We start from the raw sequence: 12,927 nt of genomic DNA, 5'->3' as shown, positions 1-12,927 counted from the left end.
TATGGCTGCTCTGTTATACATAGTACCATTGACAAATAATACTTTAGATTGTTCAGAATGGTACCATAGTGCTCCATTCAGTAGCAATCACCTGTAGTCATATAATATTTATCTTAGCAGTATACAGTAGTTCCTATAGTTTTAAAATGCAAATTCAGCTTTAGAACTGAAGATTTCAAACCTCAGGATGTAAAGAAGTCAGAAAAGAACAATCTCCAAGGAGGTCTAGTGCTGCAGGCTGGGGAACATTCACTCCACTACACAACACAGGTTGTGCATACTGTACAAGAGGAGGACACAAGATGAACATTTACATTATCTCACAACTCTAATAACATGGCTCGTACACCTAAGATTACAAAATGGCATTAGGTTCTTTCGGATGAGAGGCAAAGGAATTAGAAAAACTATTAAGTTACAAATTTTGAATGTTCGATTATTATTATCACCTAAAAAATATTGAATTTTATAGATCACGGTGTGAATCACATTAACATCATAATATACATTATGATGTATATCATTAGCATATGACATACTGATACAAATCGCAGCCTTCAAAACTCAACCAAATGTTGGCATTCTTTTTTTAGATAATATTATTCTTAGAATACAATGATAACATGACTACAAATTATCAACCACAGGAAAAAAATAATCTATAGGTCCTACATAAGGTTAAGACATGTGCTGTCGTGACTGGTGTGGTCGCATAGTCTTTCAAAGTGCTACAGTGGAAAACACAAAATGAACTTTGACCGCACCTGGGTAAGGAGTCCTGGATGGAGGGAGCGCAGGATGGAACTGATCCATTGTAAAAAGACTGCTCTGGGCCTGATAGCTTTAGTCAAAAGGAAAGGGCACAGCCGATGTCTCCGACTGTTTCTATCCCAAGAATGGCCTAACCTTGACTTTACCAAAGGGGATGCAGGAGAAGCAGGGGATCATGTCGTTCAAGGGCTCACCGAGAGGGCCATACAGAACAAAGTCCGGAAGATGCACGGCACAGAACACGTGTGAGAGAGAGAGATTCACTCTACTACAAAAAACATTTTTTCATATGTGTGATTTGTACTTACAAGTAGTGGGTGTGGTTTTAAGAGGTGCATATTTTCTTCTTCAGAAATGTCCACAGTAATATCAATCACTTTTCCAACATTAAATGTCAGGCAATCGCGTATTTTAACATACAATTGCATGTGCTCTCTTATACAGCCAGTACAGCTTTCTAGCACTATGAAAGTTACAGTCAAATATAAACGTATTTTTTAATGTGAGCTAAAGTTCAAAACATACAGTATTTGCTCAAATTCAATACAAAATCCCAGTCTTATGTAATGACATGATACACCTATCACATTCTTTCTCATCTTCTGTATGATGTTATTATTGATAGGATCAAAAATTGGGCATTTTCACTTTGATAATTACTTCTAAAAAATAATTATGTAATGTTCTGATGTGTAGTTGTAGAACATGCTTCTAAAAATGAACACAATTTTGGGGGATTGAGGCATTTATGAATTGTGACCACTAGGGACATGTAAACAGCTTCTGCTCCAGAAAGCTACACTGCTGAACTTCTGTCCTCTCAGAAATAGTCAGTTCTTTGTTTTGCCAGATTTTTGTAATTACATGATGTTGCATATTTGGCAAGAAATTAAATACTGCATCTACACTGTACAGTAATTTTACCATTCATATAATGTGCATTATTATACTCAGAGAACAACATTTCCTTAGATTAACTGCTTACACAAAACATTGTAAAAGCATATAGGATAACAGAGAAAATAACAGGAGAAAATCTAAATGTCTGCCTTGAAAATGCAATGAGTGCAATACATTTTTGCATATAAAACAGTATAAAAGGGCAGCATGAAGAAAACAAAAAAAATATATCAACATGAAACAGGGCATAATGTGATGTAGAGAGACAAATGACACAGATTTGTGCTTAGGATTTTCCACTTTGTGTCAACAGAGTGTTGAACAGTTTTCCCTTGTGCTTCAAAAATACCAATAGAGCTCCATCACAGCACAAAATGAATCTGTACCAAGGACAATTCACTCATTCTCAATCCTGGACAGGCTACACTCACACCTGCCCAATGTTCAGAGACTCCCTGTTCAATCCGGATCAGAGATGTCCGAGGCACACAAGATGGATCATGGAAGCTGAGGTGTACCGCTGCCAGCTGATTACCCAGTGATCCACAGTGAGGACAAGAGGCATGCTACAGCAGACACAGCGATGAACACTGGCCACAGGACTGACTTAAGAAACGATTAGGAAGCACTACTGCCACATTTAGCAAAGTACTCTTCAAACTTACTTTGAAATCAAATTTGCCTTTCTCCCATCCCACTCGTGAAAATCTGTGGAGGTAAAAAAGTTCAAATTCGCTGCTAAAAAATATAAAAATGTCTGTTTTGTAAATCTGAAGCACGCCGATGCCCACCCCGCTGTGTCCTGAATAACATTTGGACAGAACAGGATGCTACTGACCAGGTGTGAATGTCACACGGTTAGTGAACTGAAGAAGAAAGAGGAGGCGTAGAGGAAAATACAGTACTACTGTGAACATTTTGTGGTCCCTGTCCTTTTTCAAGACTGAAAAAATATTTCAAACTCTTCACAGCTTCATTTCCAACAGCATACAGTTAGATTCTGAATCCAAAAAGGCTGAAGCAGGAACTTTTTTTTCCTGAGTTTTGTATGATAGATCTCATAGTATGGCCTCTTGATTAGAAGCAGCAAGGTGAAATCATGCTTTGATTCGGTGTTGTGCAACAGGTACTGGTGAGTATCAGTGTTTTCACTGAGCCTAACTTGACATTATGATCTAAATACAAGTATTGCAATTAATAGAGTGATTTGGACACTCTTTCCACAATTGGATATTGAGGTATCTTGTAAGCTTGATACTTTTTACAGAGCATAAGATGCTGGTTTTTGTAAAGGCTTCAGTTTTTTGGGCCTTAACAAGTGCCGCAATAAAAATAAAAAAAGACACATTAAAACAAACAATATAATCATAGAATAGAATGGCCAAATGTACTTACATTCGTAATAAACAGAAAAACACAATCAGCGTTCACTTTTAGGAGGATGTAACTGAGAAGCAGCAGAGGTACTGGAAGGACATGGACTTACCCATCTGGCCCACACATCCCCCAAAGCAGGTGTGCCAAGGAAGTTGAATCAGACTCCACTCTCTATCGCCTTGAATATGAAAAATAAACAAATTAAAAAAACTTGTAGCCACAGCCTTAGGACAAGGAAATGCGAAAATAAGACCACCTTTACTTTTTTTTTTTAACTGCTGTGAAAGATTAGACTTCTGCTAGATCATCTTGGCTGTAACACATTTTATTTCTGTACATGTTCTGCTGAGACTTACTGTAGCAGAGTGACTTCGGAAGGTCATCTCTTTCATCAAGTATTCTATTTGCATCTGAAATTGTATGTACATGAAAAATGTGGTACTGTGTTTGCACCAGCCCGCAGAAGCAGATGAAATTCTGTACAAGTCTGATGTACGCTAACCTTTGCAGATGGCGCAGCTATTGCTGAAAAATGGATTGCTTAATAAAGCATATCATCCGACATATTTGCTGCTTGGCTAGCCAAATAGGAGTTGTTTTTTGCACAAATTTCCTTGTCAAATTTGTCAATGTTCATGTCATTTTTGTTTTAGGTCACAGAGCAAGGTATAAATTCCTGGCATGTCGCGTTGTTCCAAGCCAATTTGGGCTATTTCTAAGAATGAACTGATTTTCTCACAAGGCTTATTTTATCAGAAGAAAATATCAGCTAGCTTATTTTGTGTTTTTTTTTCTTTCCAGCTGAAATGATCTCGCTCTGTGTAAAGATAGCCGGGCTGCCTTTGATAAAAACCAGTCAGAGTGATTAATAGGGACGTCACCAGACTTTTATTAATAGCACCTAACATTGCATCAATTTAATCTGGACTGCCTTTTTGACAAGCCCTTGTAATTATAAATACCAGCACAAGCATTACAGCATATGCATGGACATTGATATTTCTCAACACGATACCCTCATCCCCAATGTCATCTCTTCTGACTGACACTCAAAATAGTTATTTTCGACAAAGGTAAGTAGTAGCTCACATTCAAAGTCATATAACCCCCTAGTGATTCAATTGTTAGATTAAAATTGCTGTTGAGCAGCTAACAGGTCAGTGGTTACAAGTGATTTAATAGTTTTGATATTGTTCCTTTCTGAAGTCATCTACAGTAAAACTAATCTGATCAGGATAGCATTTTACAGTACACTAACCATATCCAATCCTTAAGGTCTATAGACATTCCAAATTTTGCCAGTTACTTTGGTAACATTTTCTGGGTTTGGCCTTCTAGAATTCCTCTGCCATCATAGACAGCAGTGGAATCATACTTTTGATTTTGCTAACAGTACATTTTAGAATTATGGTTTAAGTTATATAATGATTTCCTGAAAAACATTTGTGTAATATACCTTACACAACTATAGGAGTATCAGTACTACCCTTTAAGAGTTGGTCAGTGGCTTATGATGAGTTGCGCATGCTTTAGCAGCATATTTATGACACTTGATATAAATAGCATATATATTTATAATAAAAAGGCACAATAAAAATTTACATTAACTAATTAATTAAATTTAAAAAATAGTCAAGAATAGTCCAGAATGCCTATATATTGTACAGTATATAACAGGGTATTTTGGGGCTGAAAAAATGTCATTTGTAATTTAACAGACATTCAACAATAAAGGACACCCCTTCCCATCATTAGTCCATTAAACCGAGGGTTTAATGTAATCTAATTCACAGGACAGTGCAAGTGACCTAAAACCATATAAAGAGTTCACATACAGGGGAGGAGGTGCTATGATGCTGAATACCAGTTTTTAAGTTCAGGAGCTCAGTTATGAGTCAGCTTCTTCAGTATAAACAGTGAAACAAACCAAAGGTCAGAAGTGAAAACTGTGCAGAAGTGCATTTTATATCTGGGAACAGAAGATGCATTCCACACAAAGGGTTGCATTAGTACAGCACAAGATACCCACCCGATTGGCTGAAGCCAAAAGCCTTGGTTCTTTCAATAAATGGTTGAATCAAATAGCTATTGGCTACTAAGTTGCCTACAGTAGATAGGCCAAAAACACTCATTGCCACCCTTTCTTGTTTTTGTATGTTCTTGAGCTGTCTGTAGGAAGGAGTATCTCAAGAGTGCACATACTGCCTCAGAGCTAGAAGCTGTTCAGTGGAGATACAAAATATAAATAAAAAGTAAATTATGAAGGCAGGAGACATACTGTAGAAGGTTTATTAAAGAGTTGGTGAATATTAGATTATAAACTGTAGCTTTATAACTATCAAAATAAGGGAGTATCTTTTAAATTAACAACGATAAGTTGGATTCCTTAAAGAAAAATAAAAGTATTTAATGGAGTATGGTTCTTCTACAATACAAAGGCCCACTCCTAATAGAATACTGGATTTCTAAAAATCTATCATCTTGAAATAAATATTTAAAACAGATTTTCACCAGGACACATTAAATAAAGAAGAAGGAAACAGGCTTTGTTCAGTCTCCAATGCATAAAGAACATGGATGGGCTTGTTATTATCAGTTTTAATATGTATTCATCTCCATTAATATTGACATGAACTGAAAGCAGATTTCACTGCCAGCATCACAATCAACATTACGAAAAGCAAGATACCAGACCTGTTGCTCATAACAAGTATGATTTGAACCTGGTCTCTAGAATTGACCTACAAGTGCCAAACATGAACAATCAATGAAAGTAGGAACTCTTAACAGCTTACTTTGCCACCCGTGGTAATTGCCTCTCTTGGCAAGCCAATCCATCTTCTTGACTCTTTTCCGACATTTAAAGAGTTTTTATAGCAAAGTGTTTTTAACACAAAAATAAAACAATTGTGAAATACCCTATTGCAAAGCTCAAACTGAGCCAAGAAGTAGGAGATAGGAGAACTGCATGTGTGTTCTGGGCTGTTGAGAAGGAACAGGATGCCACTGTCCACTAGCATCCTGGCATAACATAGTGATCTGGACATTACAATTTTCAGTAAGTGAGAAAAACAAATCTAGATCATTGAAAAACATTTTCCAGTAGCCCTAGAGGATACTGTATATAAAGTAACTCTCTTGCAAAAGAAGATTATTCTGTTGAACTGCCATTCCTATCAATCAAGCAAGTGCAAATAATGACACTCATTTACTCACTATTTAAAAAGTCTTCCACATATCAATTGCATGAATATGAATCACAATATCTGCTTTCTTTTTTGCAACCTCATGTGTTGGCCAAATAAAATGCAATTAGTAAGCTCACAAACGGAGAGCAAAAATCCTTACTGAAAGCATCAACAAACTACCAAAAGCATATAGATACACTTCATTGAAAATCTAGGAAATACTCATACACAGAATAACTGTTGGCATGGGAAGGCCAGGTGTACTGTATTGACTGATATCTTGTATAGTGAAAAAATATATTGGTTCATGTACATCAAATTTGTTCCATTGAGGCAGATTCACTTTATTGTGATATTTGATTTTCTATTTTAGCTATAGAGAATGCAACAGCTCGCTTATGCCTTCACACTAAATATTCTTGGCTATTATACCCTCCTTTTCTGCAGCTTTGTCTATTGCCAGCCTTCCTACAGGGTTCTCCAAATTCTTTATTACATCATGAGTGGCATCTCAGGCATCTTAAGCTGACTTCTTTCCACTCACTAACCAAGCAGATCAGACACTTAAATGATGCACATACTGTATTAGCATTCCGTATATTCAATTATGTGCTGTGGATATTTTATAGCTATATCGCTTCTGAAAATTCATCAATCTCATTAAGTTTGGAAAACAAAGCACTCATCTTTTCTATAGCAAGTTCAGCTGTCATTTGCATATTCATAACACACTGTCTTTCCTGTGAAGATTGTTCAGTTTTAAGCAATTACACAAGCTGAAACCTCCCTCTTGCCATTATGGCTTTCAGAACGCAAGGACCATCATGGTTCTCTTTAGGTCTGAAGCACACATAATTAGCCATCTGTACGTCCAACGACTTGCAGACTGTGCTGTCATTAGTCTTCCGGACACAACGCTGCACAAAGATTCTGAAGCTGTAGGTTCTGAAGCTACTGCTCACTGATTTTTCAGGTTTTTACAGTTTTAAGACCTGATATGACACCAAACGTTATCATCTGAACTCCATGGCAAATGTTTTCTTGATTGATAAAAATTTATAAAACAATAATGATCATAATTGCACTTTGACTGTCATGCATGCCATGTACTGAGAGGTTTCATAGCAAAGTGTCTGTTTTTTAACACAAAAATAAAACAACTGTGAAATACCCTAATGCTAAGATACAATTATTACAAATTTACATTGACCTTTCGCTGCATCGTAAAAGAGTTTTGAACTCTATACTGTACATATTGTTAAACAAGCTTTCTTTCTTGTTGGTTTGGTTTACATAATTGTGCTGACTTTGCATATCTGAGGTAATCTGGATTTGGCTGAGAACCAAAAGCAGAAGAAAGTCGGATTTTTATAAACAACAGCAAATGCTTTGGCCAAGAATACGTATTAAATTGCTTGGAATCCACTTTACACCAGCAATAATTCATGCTATGTAAACACTTCTTGTAAAATGTCACTTTGCATTTGCTATTAATATTTAAATTAATAACATAAATGTCTGAACGCATACATTGCCAAAATCGAACCAATGAGCATGGCTGTACTTAACACAATCAATCACAATGCCACCTGATACAATACAAGCAATAATTAGGGTATCATTCTGTTGAAGAGTGTACACTTAAATCCTCTTATAATTCATTTAGGATACAATGTAACTATTTATATCCCACTATGACAAAGCAATACGGCAATATGTGTATATGACAAACATCATGGTAAAACCATCATTTGCTGCAAAATATAGCATTCTTCCATCCATTATTTAGGCACCACTGCATCCTATGGAGGATTGTGACCAACAAGAACATAACCTAGAAGACAAGCTACAAGGCAGGACTACACCCTGGAGGTGACGCCAGTCTGTCACAGGGTACGCACACACCGGCACAGTTCAGAGATACCAACTAACACACAGAAAAAGTCACTGATCCTGGGGAGAACTTGCAAACTCCACACAGAACTTGCACCTCAGCTTTGAATTGAGCTTCAGACCCAAGAGCTCTGTGGCAGCAGCTCCAGCCTCCATAGTGTTCTCCTGCACAAGAGTAGATGTGGATGTACATTATGCCTAATTTTTTTCAAGTTACATAAATTAAAACACTTACAGTACCAAAAACACCCCCAAAGTTTTTTTAAATATAATTTTACACCACTTGTTTCAACCAGGAAAATCCATAGGAAATCAAAGTAATGAAATGTGGTACCAATGTCTGTTATTTTTTAAAGATTTTAGTTAGCCACTTCAGTAGTATTTCCTTCTAAATAACCCTCTGACCTACGTACCAAAACTTATTTTATCACAGACAATCCTAGATCTACCTTTGAGAGAAAAAAATAAAAGTCACAGATTCATTAAGAGCAAAAACAAAAACTCTCATTGCAACTTTGTTTTTAATAATGTTCAGTAGTCGAACATGGTTTAAATCTGCATTCACATTATTGCTCCATGAAAGCTATTAATTTCCCTCCCTTCCTTTGTTATCGGTTCCAGCTGCGTACACATGCAATGATTTCATTTGGCACTCTCCCTTTCAGAAACACATCTACATTAAGTCTTATTGAATCCTTTATCTACTCCACTGTTTTATAAACAAAAACTGCATGAAGTTCATTGGACACCTAAAGATTTTAAACACAAGTGTGTGAACATGGAGGCCCTGAACTCTAAATATTACAGTATATGTGACTCGTGTTTATGTTTTCATTTTCTCCTTTAAAGACGAACATTCGTTAAATACATTCCTGCTTTTCGTATGCCGCCTTCTGAGATATAAGAGATCTAAACTTTCTTTGTGGATACATCAGAAGTCATATTAAATAGATCCAATTAACCACAGTGCGTGCCGATGTGTGTTAAATCAATAGACCTCGCAGATGTCTGTGTGTGTTTGGGAAGCGAACAAGCTGACCTCACAGGAGACTTGTGTAGGTAGTCACTCTTCCTGGTTACTGTGCTTCATGCTTTGTTTGGCTTGACGTGTAATTATTTTTTCCATTAAACAACACAACATGTATTTCACTTAGAGTTTCTTGGAATGAGATTTCAATCGGGGGCCATTAATACACTCCTGACATTGAAAGTTTAGAAAAATAACAAGATGCACCGCAAAGAAAATCACCCAGTGTCGAAGGGAAACAAAATACAAAAACTAATTTGTTAGCTGAAGGTGCTGCAATATGTTAAAGGGGCCACATCCAGAGAAGGTGAAAATAACAGCCTTGTGAAATAAGGAGTTCTATCATGAACAGAAGAAAGATTATTAATATTTTGTCAACACCAGGCTTTTGTCAATTTGTCCATTTATATCCTGGTGAGATCCTTCAAGTATTTCTACTAAAACAGAGCAACTTGGCTTGCAATGCTATAAATGAGTGGTCAGATGTTAGATTTGCTGTCAATCTTTTTGACTCCTTGAAATATAAATTCAATTTTTTAAAATAAAACTGAATAGCAACATCTTAAAAGAGCCTTTTTTAACACTTTTCCTGGTAAGGTTAAAAACAACTGCAAACAAACAATTTGCTGACACAGCATACTGTATGTGTGAGGGCCTTAGAAACTATCTCAGGGATTGCAAGCACTGTGACAGACTGCACAAGAAAATATATGTAGCATACACTGGCATACACATTAAATAGCTGCATGGTTTTTCACTTAAGGAAATAATGACACTGAAAACGAAAAGATCTTAAACACATCTTAAGCATAAACATTAATAAAGCAGAAAATTAGCTGAGGTACTTGTACTTTTAAGAAATGTGTTAATCAATGCTTTTAGGAAATGTTTTTTTTAAATATTTTATCTAGTCTTATAATTTTGTGCCTCATTAATCTGTCAATAAGGCAATCACATTTGGTCTCTGCTGATCTTAAGGCAAAAGCCAGCTCAGTAATTGGCTTTTGCACTGTCCTACAAGTTGACCTCCAGTCATCACCGCCTCCTGACGCACATCTCTCTTCCAGAAAGCCCTAGGTTCAAAGCTGTGTGACGTGATGCGCTTTTCGGCAAAAAGTTTCAATGACAGGCAGTGACAATCTGATAGACGTCTTTTGCCATTAGAAATGCAGGAAAAGCAGCCGTTTTTAAGAACTAGAATTATTTTAGGTATACCAACCAGATTTGTAATCGCCACTGTATGTTTTTCTCATGTTCGCAGAAAGCTACAGTATGATCACCGCAATCGCAGACGCGAGAAAATGAAGACTAGACAAACTCCTCCGACCCCGTTCACCATCGAACCACGCCTCTGTTTGACGTCACTACACGTACTCCAGTGCAGGAAGTCTTGCGGCCCTTATAGATGAGACACTTCCCTTTTTGTGTTCCAGCAAGTGCCTGTGAAGGCGTAGGCGTCGCTAAGAGCCGAGAGCCGAGGCGGACTAAGCCCCTCCCCAACCCTGGTTGCTCAGACAATTAGACCGCTAGGCAAATCCTGGTCACAGTCGGCTAATGACAGGATGTCGAACCGGTGATCTCTGGATGAACCTGCATTCAGTGACAACCTTTGTTGTTTAAGCTAGTCGGGAGCTCTAAACGGATTTTTAATTCGGGTTTGTCCTATATCAATTCAATGAAAGCAACCGCAAACAGCTGTGTGATTTTCACATATACGTCCGTTTAAATGGTTAAAGTTAGTTCTGAGACAGAAATAGTTCTCACTGGCTACTAACGTCGACTTTATGAACGCAAAAACAGAAAACAGCAATTTAGACGGTTCTTCCTCCTGGCACTGTGAAATTTACATTCCTTCCCTTAAAATAAAAATACTGTTACAAATATGGTAAATACCATATCGCAGAACATTTCCATCAAATACTGATATCATTTGGCAATTTATTGCAACAAGAAAAGTACTATATCTCTTGCGTATATATTTAAACAAATTAAAGAGACCCATGTTAGCATAAACGTTTAGCAAGCAATTCTTACGAGCAGCATTCAAATCTTTTGTGCTGTGATTTACTGGGATATTTCAGAATAATGAGTTCGTGTCAGAAATTCCATTGTGATGTTTTAATCCTTAACTTAATAAAAGGTATGCAGGCACCTTAATTAGAAAGGATTTCGAGTACAGTAGTCTGAAAACATGTCACTAATTATGTGAGTAAATACTGCAGTAGGCATTTATGATTACCAGGTTTCTGAACCTTAATGTGGGTATCACTTATTCTGAGCTGATGACTACAGGAATTGGGAATTTACACCACTGTGTTTTTCCATTAAAAACAACATTATGGCCAAACCTGCATCATTTATAAAGAAGAAGACTTGGCTGTTTAAAACATTGCCTGAGAAAAATCTAACAGAAACCTACTACAGATCTGCTATCCTTCAATCATTTTATCCATTTTCCTTTATGGTCTATGTATTACATATAGATATAATGCAGTGATTACTTTTATTTTTGAGATCTGGAAAAAGTTTTCGATTATGATTGTGTTCTGTAATGCAAAATAAGAATATATGAATTATGTACAGAAAGAAATCACAATGCACAGTATTAGAAAGCTTCTGCATGCCTGTGAGTTCCATTCACACATTAGAGATTCTTAATGGAGATACATATAACGATAGGTCACTGCTGTTTTAACACAAAACAGGCTGCATTGTTTTTTTATTCACATTTCTTCACATTAAAGATAACATAGTTTGTTGCTTGGATTCACTTTGCCTTATCATCCATCCATTATCAACAGCCAGTCCTTCCTACTGTATGCTCAAAGGACAGAACAGGGACAACCCAGAGACGCCAGTTCCCACTTTTAGAATGTTCCATCCGTCCATTCATCCCTCCAAGCATTGTCAGGAGCTGCTTTAGTCCTAAAGGATCACAGGGTAAAGGGAGCCTAGTCCAACAGGAACTGACCTCAAGGTGAAGCTTTACCTTGGAATGAATGACCAGTCCATTCCACAGCCAAAGCATTGACAGACTGGGGCAGTGTTCACCACTTTTACCTCACCAGCATGTCTGTAGAAAGTGTGTGTGTGTGGGGGGGGGGGTGTAACTGGAGCAGCTGGTAAAAACCCACAAAACTATAGATGGTGGCGTTAGGGGGCCAACATGCAGACTTCACAGAGTGGAAAGCGTCCCAGCCCAGGATAACCCAGGGCTCAAGAGCTGTGAGGCAGCAGCACTAACCACCCCATCACTGTGCTGCTCATTGCACTTATCACACGTGTGCTTTTCTTTAGCTTGTTGCATATTGGGAGCAAATTATATGTAATTCACTTTATGAACAAGCTGACACCATGTGCATCATGATGTTTCATCATTTAAGTGTTTCCTAAAAATAAATCTGTTACAGTTTACACAAATACCCTGTCAGGTATAATCCTCTGTCTGGATTTCTGGAAGGAATCGAGGGAGCAGTGGCTAAGCGGACTTGAGACTTTTGGCAAATGTTAAAAGTGCGCTGGTCTGTAACGTGCAATTTATCATGTATGAAAATATCAATGGAACATCTCTTCATTATCGTTTTCTATATGCAACATGGGATTCACCAATACAAAACAAACGTGAAAGAGTTTTTGCGGTAAAGCGTGTTTTCTGTGTCAACAAAATAATGTAAATGATTTGCCTTTTTATTACATGCTTTTTCTTCACATAAAGACCTTATATATTAATTGTGGGGTTAAATAAGAAAAGGAAATCTGCACAGACTTGTC

At 37.1% G+C, this 12,927-nt stretch overlaps 1 long non-coding RNA gene across 4 annotated transcripts in view; it reads right to left on the bottom strand.

The window, feature by feature from the left end:
• LOC138238166 (uncharacterized) overlaps positions 1–10,607 on the bottom strand; it is a 40,758-nt gene extending 30,151 nt beyond the window's left edge. For 2 of the 4 annotated variants that reach the window (XR_011189307.1, XR_011189309.1), the window contains exons 1-3: positions 10,376–10,607; positions 3,158–3,226; positions 2,337–2,379 (exon numbers count right to left, since the gene is read on the bottom strand). This is a non-coding gene — a long non-coding RNA (uncharacterized lncRNA). The remainder of the gene's footprint in view (positions 1–2,336; positions 2,380–3,157; positions 3,227–10,375) is intronic. The other 2 variants (XR_011189306.1, XR_011189308.1) reach the window with 1 other exon arrangement.
• Between the last annotated feature and the right edge of the window lie 2,320 nt (positions 10,608–12,927).

Source organism: Lepisosteus oculatus, chromosome 4 (genome assembly GCF_040954835.1).
Source record: "Lepisosteus oculatus isolate fLepOcu1 chromosome 4, fLepOcu1.hap2, whole genome shotgun sequence".
In the NCBI taxonomy this organism is placed as follows: Eukaryota; Metazoa; Chordata; class Actinopteri; order Semionotiformes; family Lepisosteidae; genus Lepisosteus; species Lepisosteus oculatus.
This window is presented reverse-complemented; position numbering and strand designations above follow the sequence as displayed.